The sequence below is a fragment of the Coturnix japonica genome, chromosome 4 (assembly GCF_054131305.1).
Source record: "Coturnix japonica strain WE chromosome 4, WE-NBRP24, whole genome shotgun sequence".
Classification (NCBI taxonomy): domain Eukaryota; kingdom Metazoa; phylum Chordata; class Aves; order Galliformes; family Phasianidae; genus Coturnix; species Coturnix japonica.
In genome coordinates, this window is record NC_140666.1 from 61745628 (window position 1) to 61761676 (window position 16049).

Genomic DNA, 16049 nt, shown 5'->3' on the forward strand with positions numbered 1-16049 from the left:
TGGTAGTCAGCACTCAAGGGTGTGGGCTGAGCTCTGCTTAACTCCTGGTTATTCAAATGCTTTCATTTGAAGGGTAGAAAGAAGCCACTGAGCTCTTTGATAACTTACTAAGAATTGCAACCAATTCTCTTTAACCAGACGTTGATGTATTATTTTTACAAAAGCCAAGGTCAAATATCTCTTTTGTTTTCATTTCCCTCTTAATATTTTAATAAAAAGTTTTGTTACATAGATACATTAACAAGGGTTGTTCCAAAAATAATACCTCCTATTTTATTTTGTCAGTGACATATGTGGTAGTATGACCATTGAAGTTGAATCTTCCCATCAGTATTCCATCACATTTTATTGCCATGCAACAGATGGTAGCAGAGAGGCAGTCCTACAATGTGGTGTCTGACATGGAAGTGCATATGAGGCAAAGCTGTGTCATTGAATTTCTCCATGCCAAAGAAAAAATTTGCAGCCATTGATAGATTCTTGCTGAATATTTCTGGAGACCAAGCAGTGGGTGATAGCACAGTGATTAAATGGGTTGTGAGTTTCAGCAATGTTGACAGTGACAGTGGATCACCTCTGTTGGTTTAGAGTTCTTCTCCATCACTGGTGAAAATGAGTAGCTAATGGTGGTGACTGTGTTGAAAAAGTTGAGGATTTGGTTGACTTAATAGTGTTATTGTGCCCTTTGTATTGGCTGTTGTTTCCATGGAAATGATCAGTTGGTCTTACTTTCAGAGCAGCTTTGTAGATATGGCCCTAGACAATTCCTCTTCTCAGTGTTGTCTAGGAAAGATCAAAGGCTTGAGATCTGTGAGTTAGGCACTCAACTACTCACCTCACATTTAGTGTGATGAATGTGCCAAGAAGCATGGCCAGCTAGCAGTGCTCAAAAGAGCAATAGGTGCCTATAACTGAGGGCATCTCATGAGAGGGAATCTCCACAGTTACAGTGCTGTAGTCAGTTTCATTTATTATCAATGTTAAATAACAAATTTAGGAAAAAAAGTCATGGCAATGCTCATCTAAAAAGTGTTGTGATTTTGAGTGCTAGTATATTTCCATATTTCCAAGCTGTTATCTAGAGAATAGAACAGAAAGAACTTCTTGTAGCTTCAGATTTTTTTCTGTAATTTGTTCTTGACAGTGTGAGTAAGTCAGGTGATGAACAGCCATTTGCTGAGCTAGGCCTGTGGCCACATACCGTTTGATGTGACTGAGTGACAGCAGATATTGTACGAGTCAGAAAATGGGTTTAGTGCAGATCAGCAGTGGGAGACAAGGGCTGATCTCCCTGGGGACACTGTGGTGGTAAGAACTAAAAGTAATCTCAAAATACGTTATTTTGTGCCCCTTCTCCTCAGGCTGTCACAGGCATCAGAAGATGGCCAGAATGAGGGTAGGGAGGGAGAGTGGATGCAAGAAGGGAGCTGCATCACTGGGATGTTGTTGGCTGTCAAACACACTCTGGTGCTGCAAGTGCCCACTGTGTGCAGCTCAGCCTGTCTAGATGCACTTGGGAATGAATGAAATTCATTTTAATGGTTGACAGTGACTCAGTGCTGAGCAGCAGTTCAGCATCCTGCACTGATCATTGCCTCACACTGGATATGTGGTGGATAGGTATCAGAAGCATCATTTCCACAATTAGAACTAATTGTGACAGTTTGTGTAGGCAAAAGCAGCAGGGGATCGGGAGCCACAGGAGGTCTCATGCCTGAGCTGCTGATGTAACCTTCAGAGCTGTGATGGCACTGTGAGGGGAGGTGAGGAGGGGGACCAGCTCTTGTTCTGTCACTTCAGCATGTGAGTGCTTATCCAACAGACTAAAAGCATGAATGCTCCTTCATTCAAGAAAACTTGAAAAAGTAGAATATCATACACATTTTTCTAATGCATATTCAAAAGCTATTCTTTTACTTGCATGTATTTATTTATTTTTTTAATAGGAGCCCAGGTCATTTTAAGTAATTTTGTCCTTTGTTTCTTTTTTTTTTTTTGAGTTTAGCAGCTTATCAAAATATTTTCTTATTCAGATAAAAAGCACTACACCTGAAATGAAGTAAGAAGCTGGTGACTGTGTTTTCTGGTTTAAGCATTTATGAATCATACATAATTTAAATGGACATGATCAATTCAGAACAGATATCTGTTGCAACCTTTGATATTCTGAGATTTTTTTAACTGTCTTTTGCTTGTTGTGTGTTACTTCTACCCATATAATATGATATCAAATGAGCAAATAACCAAGAAAATGAATAGTTTTGGCCATTCAAATGCAGAAAATGTAAAGCACTCATGAATTTAAAAAAACAAAAAACTGCTCAAGTTCCTCATATTTATGGACTTTGTGCAATTTAAAGCAGTAAATCGTTTCTCTTGCTTGATTGCTGCAGTGGAACTCCAGTTCCCATTCTCTGGCAGCTAAAAGCTATCCGTAAAGCCCTTGCTATGGTGTACACACAGCACTGCCCACATGTTCAGTGATGCATAAGGTACTGGGTGCATCCATTGGCTGCTTTGTGAAGTGGGACTGAAAAGATTTTGTGATCTCAGTGGAGGTCAGAGGTGGCTTCCGTAGAGAAAGGCAGCAGGGAAAGGGTGCAGAGTGGAGGGAGCATCTACGGGAGTCTGAATATGTCCTCTGAACTTGTCTGAAGTGTAGCTTGAATTTGGAGCACTGCTGTTAAGAGCAGCATCATACTAAATACACAAGACAAGCATCGAGCATTGGAAGTGGTTATAACTTTTTAGTGTTAGTAGTTCCTTGAGTCATGTGATTTAGTATTATGATTCAAATTCAACAAAGGCAGTTGAGGAGGAAATCTTTGGTTCATGTGCTGCTGTTTGCTCTGTTGTTGTGGGTGCTATTTCCCCCCTCTCTCCCATCTTTTACATATATTTTAGCAGGAGTAATCCCAGCCTGGCAACAAGCCTGCAAGAGTGAGGGAAATAGCAGGAGTTGTACCATTTCTGACTGTATTTCTGTAAGCCTAAGTCATCAGCAGCATACTGTACTTATTATAGATAAACAAGGATTTCAGTTCATGATCACAAGCTGCCAATTCAACCTGTCAAGTCATTCATAATTTTTATTTGCTTCATCTCAATTAAGATCCATCTTTAGAACATGCTGCTGTGTATTACTGATCTACTAATGAAGCAGTAGCTATACAGTGTATGTAGATACAGAGTAAATGCAATTCAAACATTCATTTAACTGGTGTATGGGCCAGGCTTGCATGTCTAGTCAAAATAATCAGTTCGGCTGAAATGGGGAGTGTCTAGGTTATTGTAAATCTCAGCACTGAAGCTGTTGGTTCTGGTTTGTTTGCTAGTGGAATTATTCCAAATACAGAAGGACTCTAGGAACAATTATAGCAAGCTGGATGCTCTGGGACCAGGAGGTACAGGGATGATGCCTGGCCATACAGCTTGTCACAGCCCCATGGGAGCATCAGTGAGAGGCTTCCCACAGGGTAGCATAGCCTGCATCCATCCTCCTGTTTTGAAGGCAGGAGGCAGGGGAGGAGAGCTGATAGCAGCACACTGGCATTGGACGTAAGCTGAGCTCCGAATTAGCTCAAAGAAAGACACAGACATTAGAAGGAAAGTTTCCAGTAAGATTCTTACATGTGCTGTTCTCAGCTGCCAGCTACTTACCTAAGTCAGTACAGTTCTCCTTCACTCCCATCTATTCCAACTGTGCCAAATGCTGATGAGCTAATACTTGGCTCAACAACGAGTGTTTTCCTGGTAATTAATTTGTTTTCTATACACCTGACTTGAATTTTTTTCAGATAATTTGCAGGTTGGATAAGCCCTCAGAATCAAATAATTTTAGGGGGTACCCAAGAGTACAATCAGTAATGGTTATTTTGACTCTGGCTTCACTTAGTCTCTTTTTTTCTCTCTCATGGTGTTCGGGTTTCTTTGCTATTATAGCACTTTGCATATAATTACCAACAGCTTTAGGTTATAATTATATTGTCATTTAGTACGTTTGTAAAGGAGAAAGAATGAACAAAGCAGTGAATTAAACATGTGAAGACTGTTGCTGTTATGTGCCTTTTGCTCTCCTAGCACCTTCATTAATATATTGTAATGTTTTTGAGGAGCTACCTAGGAAAACAGCTGCTGTGTACATGTAAACTCACAACCTGAGAAGCTAAAAGAAAAAATAAACAAGATGAGCAAATCACTCTTCAGCATTTAGGAGATTTTAATATGGACTTTAAAAATTGCTGCAATCATTTGCGTATTTAATTTCAACAACAGCAATGAGCTAATGTTGCAGTAAGTGCTAATCCATCTATTGACCTCAGAAGGAGACTGAAGTCAGTACCAGTTACTCATGATAATGCCACAGAATGCTGACCGTTTGCATAACAATCTGGGAGTTAAACCATGAGGACTGTCTTTTGTTCTCGAGATCAAACAGCTACGGAGGCTAGATTTGTTTCCTTTCCTGGTAACCAACACAAAATATGGTTGAAAAGACTACGTTTTGCCACCACGTGTGTGGGATGTTTAATGTTTGTCTCTGGGAAATCCGTAATTACCCCAGTTTACAAACCATACAAATCAAAGTACCGTGTAAACTTCTGAATGTTGTTTAATTAATATGTAAGTGTACAGATATGTCTACTCACTTGCATGCATATGTGCATATAGTTTCAGAATGAAGAGGTTAAACTGTGTAGCACAGCAATGGCAAAGAAAGCACTGCGTTCCATTTGCCTAGCTCAGCAGATGAACATAAGCTTTAAAGTGTTTTGCATCCTTTTTCTTCCTCTGATAGACTGTGGTGCATCTTTGCAGCTGATGATGGTTGCAGAACAGATCACAGTGATGGGTTACCACAGCATGCACCTATTCAGCAGCAGGTTGAGCTGTAACATACTGTAGCACTAGTACCTGTATGTGTAGTTCTGCTGCTTCTCTTGAGAATCTGGTGCTCCCCCAGAAACGTGTGACTGCAGATTTCGTACAGTTCAAAGGCCAGATTTTGGGTGATATGAGTGAGTAATTTTAGAACTAAAGTCACAATGGCTAGTTTTCAAATTCCATATATTCTTCTATAAGATAACTATATCAACAGCACACTTGCTGGGTGCTGGATCATTGCTAGAAATGATGGTCAAGTTTTTCACATTCCTATGAACTCTAGGAGAATAGACATGAAAGAAACAATGGCCTGGAATATTTTAACAATTTCATGTTGCTGTGTGGTTGAAGAAAGCTATCAAATTTTTTTCTTTGGGACTCCACAAGTTTAAAGCATAATAGATTTGTGTAGTTAAATAATGCTCCTGTAATAGGCTTATCTAGGTCTACTGTCTGCTAAGGAGTAAGATATTACTGAATGTACGAAATAACATTGAAAAACATGAAATGTGTAAGTTCCATTAAGAGAATCTGCTATAAACTCTCAATAATAAGTCTATGTAGAAGATACTTCTCCTGAGTACATTCATTGAGCTTGCAGTTATCATTAAAGATTAGTGATATTTAATAAAATAACTGGTGCTTGTAACATATTTCAAGTCAATGTGGGGAGTTTAGAATTTGTTGGTGTAAATGGAGATATTTTGGAAGATCTTTCTAGTAATTTTTCTCTGGATTAGATAGGCATCTCTGTGTAGTGCAAGTATGCATTTTACAAGATAAGTGTGAACAATAATTTTTAAATAAAAGCCTCTTAACAAAGATCATTTTGGTTTAGAAGCAACTTCAAAGATAAATGAATTAGCTAAAAAATTACTTACAACCTGTATTGCTAATTACGTACTATTTCTTCATATTCCAATAAATACCTCCCAGTGTATTAAATACAACAAATCTAGTGCAGAAGAAGTTGTGTAGGTAACAAAAATCAAACATGAATGGAACTCGAATTAATGTTTCTAAAATACAAAATTTTAGTGAGATTTCTCTCAAAATATTTACATGAAGAACATTGAAAGAAAAATAAAAAAGCATATTCACTGGTAATACCAGAATGCAAGTGCTGGGCCTTAACATTGGTAGGCTTCTCAAAGGTGAAATTACTTTATGAATATTTTCTGTGAAACCAGACCTGGGAGAGTTTTCTGAGTTAATCAAATACCCTGAGTAATCAATCTATTATTTTGGAAGACTAAGAGAAGAGAGATGACCTCCAATTCAAAGTTTTCTATCTCTATCTGAATTTGAAAGCTGACTCTAAGTGTGAATCTGCATATGAAATAAGCACCCCAATTTGTTTCTCCCAGCAGCCAAATTACAAGATTGTTCTTGGTCTTTTTCTCTATATGGCTCTATTAATATTTAGTATTTTAAAGTGATCAAAGTTATTGTGAGTTTCAAGATCACTGTTATTGATTAGCTAATCAAAACTTTTCTGGACTACTTGATGACTTGCTCTTATAGAAACTGAAGCATACATTTATAACAAGAAAATCTGTCCTACTTAGAAATAATTTCTATCAAATTGCATTTAATCATATATAAATTTCTCAAAAAAAACCCCAAAACACCCAAAAATATACAGTGAGTTCTATGTGAGTCTTCATTCCTTCAAATACTCAAATATGCTATTTTACATAGGTGGAATGTTTGCTGGGTTGGGGTTTGTTTCAATTCGGTGATAAACAATAACATTTTGAATATTAAATTCATGAAAATAAGGTAGCAAAATAATTCATTTATGACTATTTCATACCAGCTTTTATCTTTCAAATTTTATCCTGTATGGTCTCTTTGTAAACAAGCTTTCAGTAAAACCATGATAAATAAAGTACATTTGATAGATAAATTAATGTCATGAAAGCTAATGCTCTGCTTAATGGATGTACAACTTTGCCATCATCCATTAATTTGTATATGAATGAGCTGTAAGTGTAGGTGATCTTTGAGTAAATTATACTTCAGTTAACCATGATATAAAAAGTGCACAATCAAATGGCCTCCTTGATGTTGTGGTAAAGGCAAAAAACAGGACAGGTAATCCTGAAGGATTATTTTACTGCCTCATAAATCCAGATGTATGCTGACAAGACTCAGCTCTGGGAATGACAAACCTTTTCTCTTGTGATGTTTACTTGATGACGCCAGGATAATGATCTTATTCCATTAAACTTTTTTTCCATTATCATCAGGTGAGTCTGTCTGTTTTGAGTTTTTATATTCATCTTTAACCTACTAGGATGAATTTTCCAGCCTTGGTACATCTGACAAGAGTCATTCCACAAGTTCTCTTTTCTCTGAGAAATCTGAATCCAAATATGTGCTGTTTAAACCTGTGATTCTATTGTTTCTAACAGATTGCATTAGTGAGCACATTCCAGAAGAGTGCTTAATATATTTGTTAATGCTTCTAACTGTCCACCATTTTTGGACAGGAGGGATTCAAAATGAAGATATTGAAAGGAGTCTTTCATGTGCTTTCCTTTGCTATACTATTAATAGAATTTTGGTAATGAATCAGATCATTGTTAAGGGGTTCAGAGAGTTTTATCAGTCTTTGTGTGTAAATCACTGGAGGTTTGGGATTTAGTATCCTTCCCTTAGGCATGCATATTAAATTGCTTTAAAGAGGTTATGTTACTGAGCATGATATTGAAAGTGGAGGAACAATGCCTTGTCTACTGTTACTAGGGTACTTACATTCATATCTCATTAATGTGGCTGGATTGACTGCATTCGTTTGAGTATTATTTGACTCTTCATTTCCTCATCCCCATGTGCTGCCCCACTTTCCTACCCTTAATGGAAGCTTCAGTGGTTCACTTTTGACAAATTTGTTTTGTCTAGACAAGGAATTACTGTATTATCAACAAAACCTGCAACTTCTTTTTTCACTTATTTCTACATATGAAGAAAACCTGCACAGATTTAGATAGCTAAATTAATGTAGTTTTATTACATTGATACTATATATATATATATATATATGTAATAACTGCTACTTTTGTTTGGATTTTCTGGCCATTCTATTGAAGCTTTATACATCAGGTCTTCAGCATGAATATACTGTTACTTCATTTCCATCATTTTTATCAATAGCAAAACTTTCCTACCTCTGTTTCGCTATTTCAGTTGTATTTCCAGAGAAATGTATTTGAATTTGTGTAGAAGTTTACAATCTGCATTATTAGTTGTAATAACAGATTGGTTAACAGAACTTACCCAGAAGCTGGTTAGGTGCTGATATTCTCCTTAGTGTGTCCATTGTATTTGTAACTATTATTTTCATACCTATATAAGGACTGATCAATATAGTACATATATAGTGCATATAACATATGCTAATCTGCTAATCAATATATTAATGAAAGATACGACTTGTGTAGCCCCTTTTTTTCTAAACTAGATTGATTATTTTGTTTTGCTCTGTAAATATGTAGATACTGTCTATGCCAGTTTATATTGTTTAAAAGGTTAAGTGCATGGTAACATGTTGTGCTTTCTGTTTTTTCATGTCTGTTTGAACATCAACATGATGCATATTCTATTACTATTCACTTTAAGTTGGTGGGTAATTGTCACTGGTCCAATAGGTAAAAGCTTTGCTGATATAAGTGAATATGTAAGCTCCTACTTTCTAGAAGCAGATCAATATGGCATTAGGATCCTATCTTTTTCTTTCCTCTCAGCTTTATCTCTCTTGATGTACTTACCTTGCCTGCTGCTGTTATCTCAGTGTTGAGATCTTAGTACTGAAACTGAATTATAGAAGAACCCTTGCATCTTGTGTTTACAGAATCATTAAATTACAGCTTGATGTGCAATTCTGGTTTAAAAATAAATAACACTGAATGATCTTATTGGGTTCTGTTTATCTTGCTGTTATTTCTGTATGCGCTTCTAGAAGATAATACTGGAAAGCATTCACAGAAAAGGAACATTTCCCTATTGTTGTTATGAATCCTACTGTGACAGGCCCTGAATTTCTTACTTTTCAAATATTAATTAGATAAACAATGGTTTCTTCAGTGTGTGTTGTATAAACTGCGTGGTGAATTGTTAAAACACAGGAAATTGGCCTTCTGTAAAAACACTGATAGCAAGGTGATACAGGGTAGAGAAGCACATGAGCAATGATATCAGTAGAACTTTGTTTTATACTCTTCAAAAATTCTTATTTCACTAATGCTATTTTAATTTTGCCTTTGTATGAACTTAAGTTTCTTAAAAGAGGAGCAGGCTATAAATGACCCTACCCTATTTGTGAAAAATCAGATTTTTAGGCAGGATTTCTACGTGAAATGAGACTACAGTAGGAAATGCCTTTTCTGTGATCTTGACAAATGGACAGTTAAAACAGGGTACTTATTCTGCCTTTTCATTGCTTTCTTTTGCCTACAGAAATTTGAAATGAGATAATGAAGAGTCCAGAAAGGTGAATAGCTCAGTGTTATAGCACAATCCCTTTTCTTCTGTATTTGCATGCAAATTGATCTAGAAATTCATCAGCTGACTCTGTTAATGAGGTCAAGAAAAACATGCAGAGTTAATCAAACCCAGCTATAGCTTTTATTGGTTAACCGTCTCCAGGGATGAAAACTCGGGAACAAAATTTTTCTTCTATGCATGCAGAAACACCTTGCCAAAACAGTGGTATCAGAATTTAATTTCATTTAAGAGCTGCCTCTTTTCCCTTTTGCACAAAAGTTACCCATCCATGTCATTCTTGTTATTTTAATTGAACTTGTAGACATGACTGGCATGTAGTGGAATTTACTCTGCCTGTATAACAATAATAAATTATTGCAGAAGGTTTGATAAAGAAACCTGGGACTTTATGGAGAAGAATAGTAAGGAACTGGGGTAGGGAGGAAGTAGTTTCATGAAATACAGTCAGCCTCTCTGTTTTATGCATTTAATCTTGTCATTTTGCTGCCTGTTGTTCCTTAATTATTCCAGACACTATGCCCATCATATTCTGAATTATAACTATAATCAAATGGTTCAATCTTTTCCAGTCTGCCTTTCAGACAGGATAACGTTGCTAGTTATTTTTACAGCTCCTCTGTTTTTTTCACCATTTACTCGTGCTCTGAAATGCAATGTAGAAATAAGATTTATCTGCTCGAACCCTTGAAGGATATTAGGGAGGAAATTAATTTTAGCTTTGAGTCTGATTATCCCTGAAAGATTAATTGACATTGCTAGTTGTGACCATGTGCCTGAATAAAAGCTATCATAGAGAATGCCTGGATTCATAAGTATTCTAAATAAAGTTCTGGTGGAGTACATGTATTCGTGAGAAGTATAGTCACAGTGGCCTACTAAGTTTAAGATGCAACTGGGGAAAAACTGGACACTCGTCTAAGCGCATGTGTAACTGAAAATAGTAGAGAATTTGTGAGATATGTGATTTTAATTATGCAGTGGGAGGCCATGCAAAGTCTGTGGCTGAAGAGTCAGAAGCAACAAAAAAGAGGTAATTTTTCTGCTATCTTGCATAGGTTTTAGATTTCAAGTAATGAGGACCCTGTTTTGTTCTCTGATTGTGAAATGAGGCTGTTAGTCATTTTTTGTGTTTATGCTTCTTTTGAAAATATTAAAAAAATATATAGAAAACTGTCTGACATGCAATTCAGATTTCTGAACCCAAGATAAAAGGTATGTGGATGTTGTTCTGCTACATAGCAGCTGTCATAACCTTTAGATATGTTTGTAAAGGATTCTGCACATACTTGGAACCGTATCCAGCATTCAGATATCCCTTTTCTGTGTGCCATGTGTGGTGAAACAGTGACCAAAGTAACCTGGCTTTATCTGATAAATGCACAGGTAGCAGATCTGTTCCACAGCAACAGTCCCTGTGTAAATTCCAGCATTCCCATTAATTGCATTAATGGTCAAAAGATGAAATGATGATAGTGAATTCTGCCTGAATAGTTTATGTCCCTTTAGACAAAAAGACACAAAATACTATTAGTTTCAGCAGGGATCAGATGAACAGATTATCCCATATCAAAGTACAAAGGAGAATGTCATAACTGCTTATATACTGAGCAGTACTTCTTCAATAGTCACAAATGTTGTCAAGATTAAGGGTGTTATTTTGAGATTTTGAAACGAGTAATTTAGGTTCAGGTGGTGCCTCAAATTCTAGAGATGCTACTGAGTATGTGCAAGGTTGCTGCTTGAATAAATAGGCCAGAGTAATTAGCCCGAGTTCTCAGCAAGTAGAGTCAAATATGGTAAGATCTTGGAAATTAGTGGATTATAAATAATGGGAGGCAACAGGATAATTTATGTTAAGGTAACACTCAGTGTGGGCCTTTATCAGAAAGAACTGCATTACTGAAGCTGAAGAATGCAACACTGAAGTAGACAAGATGCAAAAATTGAAGTTCCTAGGAAATAACTTTATTTTTATGATTGTGTAAAAAGACAAAATCTTAGCAGTATTGTTCAGAAGGAATGGGCAAACTTTGGATGTACAGATTTAGGGAAAGCTTCAAAGCAAAAAAAGTCCGGACAAGCGTGACTCTAACACACTTGTGTTTACTCCGGTGGAGGGCTTAAAGGAAAATACTGAATCAGCATAGTATTTCTGTTTTATCTATGCTGAGCCTAGGCTAACATATACAACACCTCAAGACTTTTTAGCAAGACAGACTGTGAGTTTAGTTGAGTTACAGAGAGAGAAAAGTCTGGGATAGGAAAATGGATCCATGCATTGTCAGAACAGTTAAATTAGGCTGAAGGGCTAGTTAACGGGTGTAGGGCCGTAACTTTCACTGAGTATAGTTTGGAAAAGGTGTATTTTAAACTTGAAGTAACTATCCAAATATTATTTAGCTTGCTATAATGATTTGGAAGGAAAGTATGGAAGGCTTTGTTTTGCTGCCACTGACTTGTAAAGGAAAACGTAGTTTTTGTATCCATGATGTTACCTTGTTTTTATTTCTGTAAGTAAAAGAATGCTCAATTTCTCAAAATCCTAATAGATATATATATAGTTGGGTTATACATGAACAAAATTTATTTTGTATTTCATAATTAGAACAAAAGCCTTTGATAATGTGATAAGTGGTCCAAATGGGGTTTGCTGTAATAATGTCTAACTAATTGCCTATTGTATAATAAAAAAAAACACAAGAGGAACAGACACCTGCATAATGCAAGCCTTTGGAACAGATGTGCCCCTATTAATAGACATGAATTGCCTATTAAAACTCTGTGGTGACATAGAACGTTTCCGCTTTTTGAAGGATACCCTCCCTAACCTTCACTTTTCATGTAATTATAAGCAAGAAGATCATAGAAATGGTGTGACTTTCCTCTTTTGTTCATTATGTGAAGAAGCGTGTATCCTTAGCCCTCCAAGGTTTTAAAGATGGAATTCTGTTTCTCCTGTCTTTTGTTGTTTGTTTTTTTTTATGGAATATTTATTGTCTGAAGACGTGACAATGAAATATCATTCAATGGAAGTATTTTGTCAGTAAAGAAATTCGGTGTTCAAAGTCTATTACAAACATCCTCTACTGAATATTATGGACATAACAAGCTACGTAGTGTGGGAGAGTTTTCTTATAGATATCAAAATAATAGTCACAGAACTGTATCACAATTAATAGCAAGCTACTTGAAAATACACTTCAGGGGACAGGTAACTCATGCATTTATTAATTAGGGTATTATTTTACATATTAGTAGCCATTTCCTGACTCCAGCATGTTTCACTAGAGAGAGGTGGCAAAGTTTCATTCTGTGAAATGAAAGGTCCCATAAATTGTATTGGTATTACTCATATCTTTAAAATTAGGTTTATACATTTGATAAATAGAGATCTAAAAATATTACAGATGTATCTTGCTCCCTGATAGACACTGCTAATATTAACCAGGTCTAAAAATTAGTATTTTCCACAGAAAAATATTTTTAAAATCTCAAATTAAAAAAAACAATTCGGGCGGGAGAATGAGCAAAATGGAAGAAATTAAACACAAGAATCTGATGTGTTCAGCAGTTTGGTGGCTTTTTTTTTTTTTTTTTTTGGTGCACATGAACAACATAACCAAAATGTTATTTAAAAAAAAAAAAAAAAGCCCAGATAATTCTGCTTTTATATATATATTTTTTTCACTTATTCTAGTGGTGAAATTGGAATGAGGAAATACTCTGGGCACCATATATTTCTTTATTTAAGGTACTTAAACACTAATGTAGAAATGGAGCTACCTAAAATTCAAGTCTTTTCTGTTCAGAACCATGCATGTGGGACACTTACAGCATGTGTAGTGCTGGGATATTTACATTCATGGTAATTTTTGGGAGGGGGATTAAACTCTACTGGATGGATTAACTGAATGAAGATAAAGAGTTTTAATCTTCTTTTTTTACAATCTATTTTGGAGTGTCGATGGATTTCTGCAAACCACTTTGTTCAGTCTCCCCTGCACTGCAAAGACGGGTGAAGAGTTGGGGCAGTACACAGTAGTGGACCTGATAGTCTGCTATACCTTCTAATTCCCATTCCACACAGCATGGTTAGAGCAGATGGACTGGAGGCCTGAAGATGGGCCCCAAGATATCTGTCCAGGCAATATTAATCATCTTCCTTCAGGTGTAAATATTTCATCTTTCTAGGTAGAATAAAAAACACTGAACTTGAACTAGCACTGAGATAATCTGCCTGCATTTACAGAGAGATGAAAGAAAAAGCTATACCAAATGTGAGTTTTCCTCTAGCCCTAAAATGAAGCTTAGGGTAGTATCTACACCTGCGTTACCACTGTCCAGGTTTCTCTGCTTCTGGTTTTGTTTATAAGTACAGGAAAGCAAGGCTGGCTGGTACTGAAAAAGTAAATTCCAGTTAGAGAAACGTGTAGATCATCGTTCATGACAGACAGTGATGGCTTGAGTGAAAAAGGGTTGTACTGACCCAAGAATATGTATCTAATCTTCTGCTGTTAAAAGCTGCATGAAGCTTCTAATTTTCAGTTACACAATCTAGTTTCAGGTGTTGTTTTTTTTTTTTTTTTGTTGTTGTTTTTTCCAATGCAATTTTACTTTTTCCTTTCCAAAATTCAAGATAAACTGAATTCATTCGGCTACAAAACAACAATTAAATTAGAATACATAAATAGAAAATATTGACAACAGATTATTCCACTTGGGGTAACAGGAGCCTTCCTTTCAGAACAATGTGTTGTGCATTTCTGAAACATATTTAACAGCATCAGAGCACTACAGTAAAGTCAAAAGACAGCTGAGGTTTAGATATTTTCCATGTCTAAAATATCTTTATTGTGACAAGTAGTGATTACATTAAAAGGTCAAACATTGTTGTATCATGCGCTGTAGTAAATGTAGAGATGTTAAAATCTATTCAGTGAGAGAGAGCATGTGTGTATTCATTCAGTGAGAACAAATATATTCAAATATATACAGGAAATCTACTTCATCCATCTAAATTGTTCTGAATTAAAGTACTCACCATTAAGAAGTCAGCAGTTGTTAATGTTTATCAGACAGTAGGAATAAGAATACCTCAACTTTTCTTTCCGTTTCAGATAAAAAATATTCTACAATGATTGTAAAAAATAAATAGAGACGTACATGGAGTTCTGAAGCAGGTCTCACAACTTACTGTGGATACGTGCACTTCAAGATTTAAAAAATTGGTAGTGCCTGCATGAAGATAATGTGATAACTGCTGCTTCTCTGCCTGAAGGTCCTGCTAAGGATGTTATACAGAATAGATTTCCTCATTCTCACAGCAGCTTTGAGGTTGACCTACTTATGTACCAGCTTTTAGGGCTCAATCCTCTGTTACATCCGGTGTCAGATGCTTTTTGATATTCCTCTATGCATCCATAACATATGTATGGAGCTGATAGAGACATAACTTGGATCTACAAGAGACCCCTGTTTTTCAAAGTTGCAGCCAAAATCCAGACTTGCAGTGCTCTAAGTATTACCATGTCAAAGAGACAACATATACATGTGGGAGACTAAACTCAGCCTGTTGTGATTTTTTTCCTGTGTAGTGAGATGACGTTAAGACTTCATCTGCTTTCTATCTCTGCTTAGCATCTGCACTTATTGTCAGAAGTAGCCTGCTTATGCTCAAGTAAACATAATCCATACCACAACAGGAGTTGTAAATTAATAAATTTGTGTGTAGTCTGCTCATGGCAAACTCTAGCTCAGGTAATTTAGGAGTATGCATTTATGTATTTACTTTTCTGTGGCTTATTCACTCTGTTCATTGCTATTGCTCTCAGGGACACACTCGCTCTCAAGGATTTGTCATCTGTCATCCAGAATTCATTGTAATTTTGTTGAGTATTAGATTTGGCGTAACTGTGATGAATACCCAGGTTGCTGCTTACCCATTCTGTGAGTGCTGCTTAAATTTGTACAGTCTTTATTATCCTGGTGATGCATATCATTTTTATACCACTTTCGTAATCTGGAAGGTTGAATATGTCCTGTCTTTGGTTTCTGGCCAACTGTAGTGAGCTTTGCTTTCTTGAATCACAAATGATCCTCAACAGAAAGCTAATGCAAGCAGCTGACAACTCAGCAGATCAGAGCGGCTTTATCCTTTCACATAGAGGTTTGGATCAGGCTATTTTTATATTAGAGGACAATATGAACAAGGGCTGCACTGAGAGTAATGATGCCTACTATTTTATTTTATTGACTGCCAGTGTCAGAGGTGGATGTTGGTAGTAGAGACTGAACCTTTCCACCAAGTTCTCATTATATTTTGTTGCCATGAAACAGATGATGGTAGAGGGACAGTCTGGCAAAATGTTGTCTGACACGGAAGTGTGTTTGAAGCAAAGGTGTGTCACTGAATTCCCTGAATACAGAAAAAACTTGGCACCCATTGACATTCATCAGTGCTTGCTGAATGTATATAGAAACCAGTGTGTGGATGTGGGCACGGTGAGGTGATGGTTCATGTGTTTCAGCAGTAGCAATGTGAGATACAAGCTACGTTTCAGACAACGATGCACAGCAGTAACACCATGAAATGATGACCATCTCAATCAGTGAATCTTTGGATTGCGACCATGGATCTGTCTGTGGAGCTGAATATC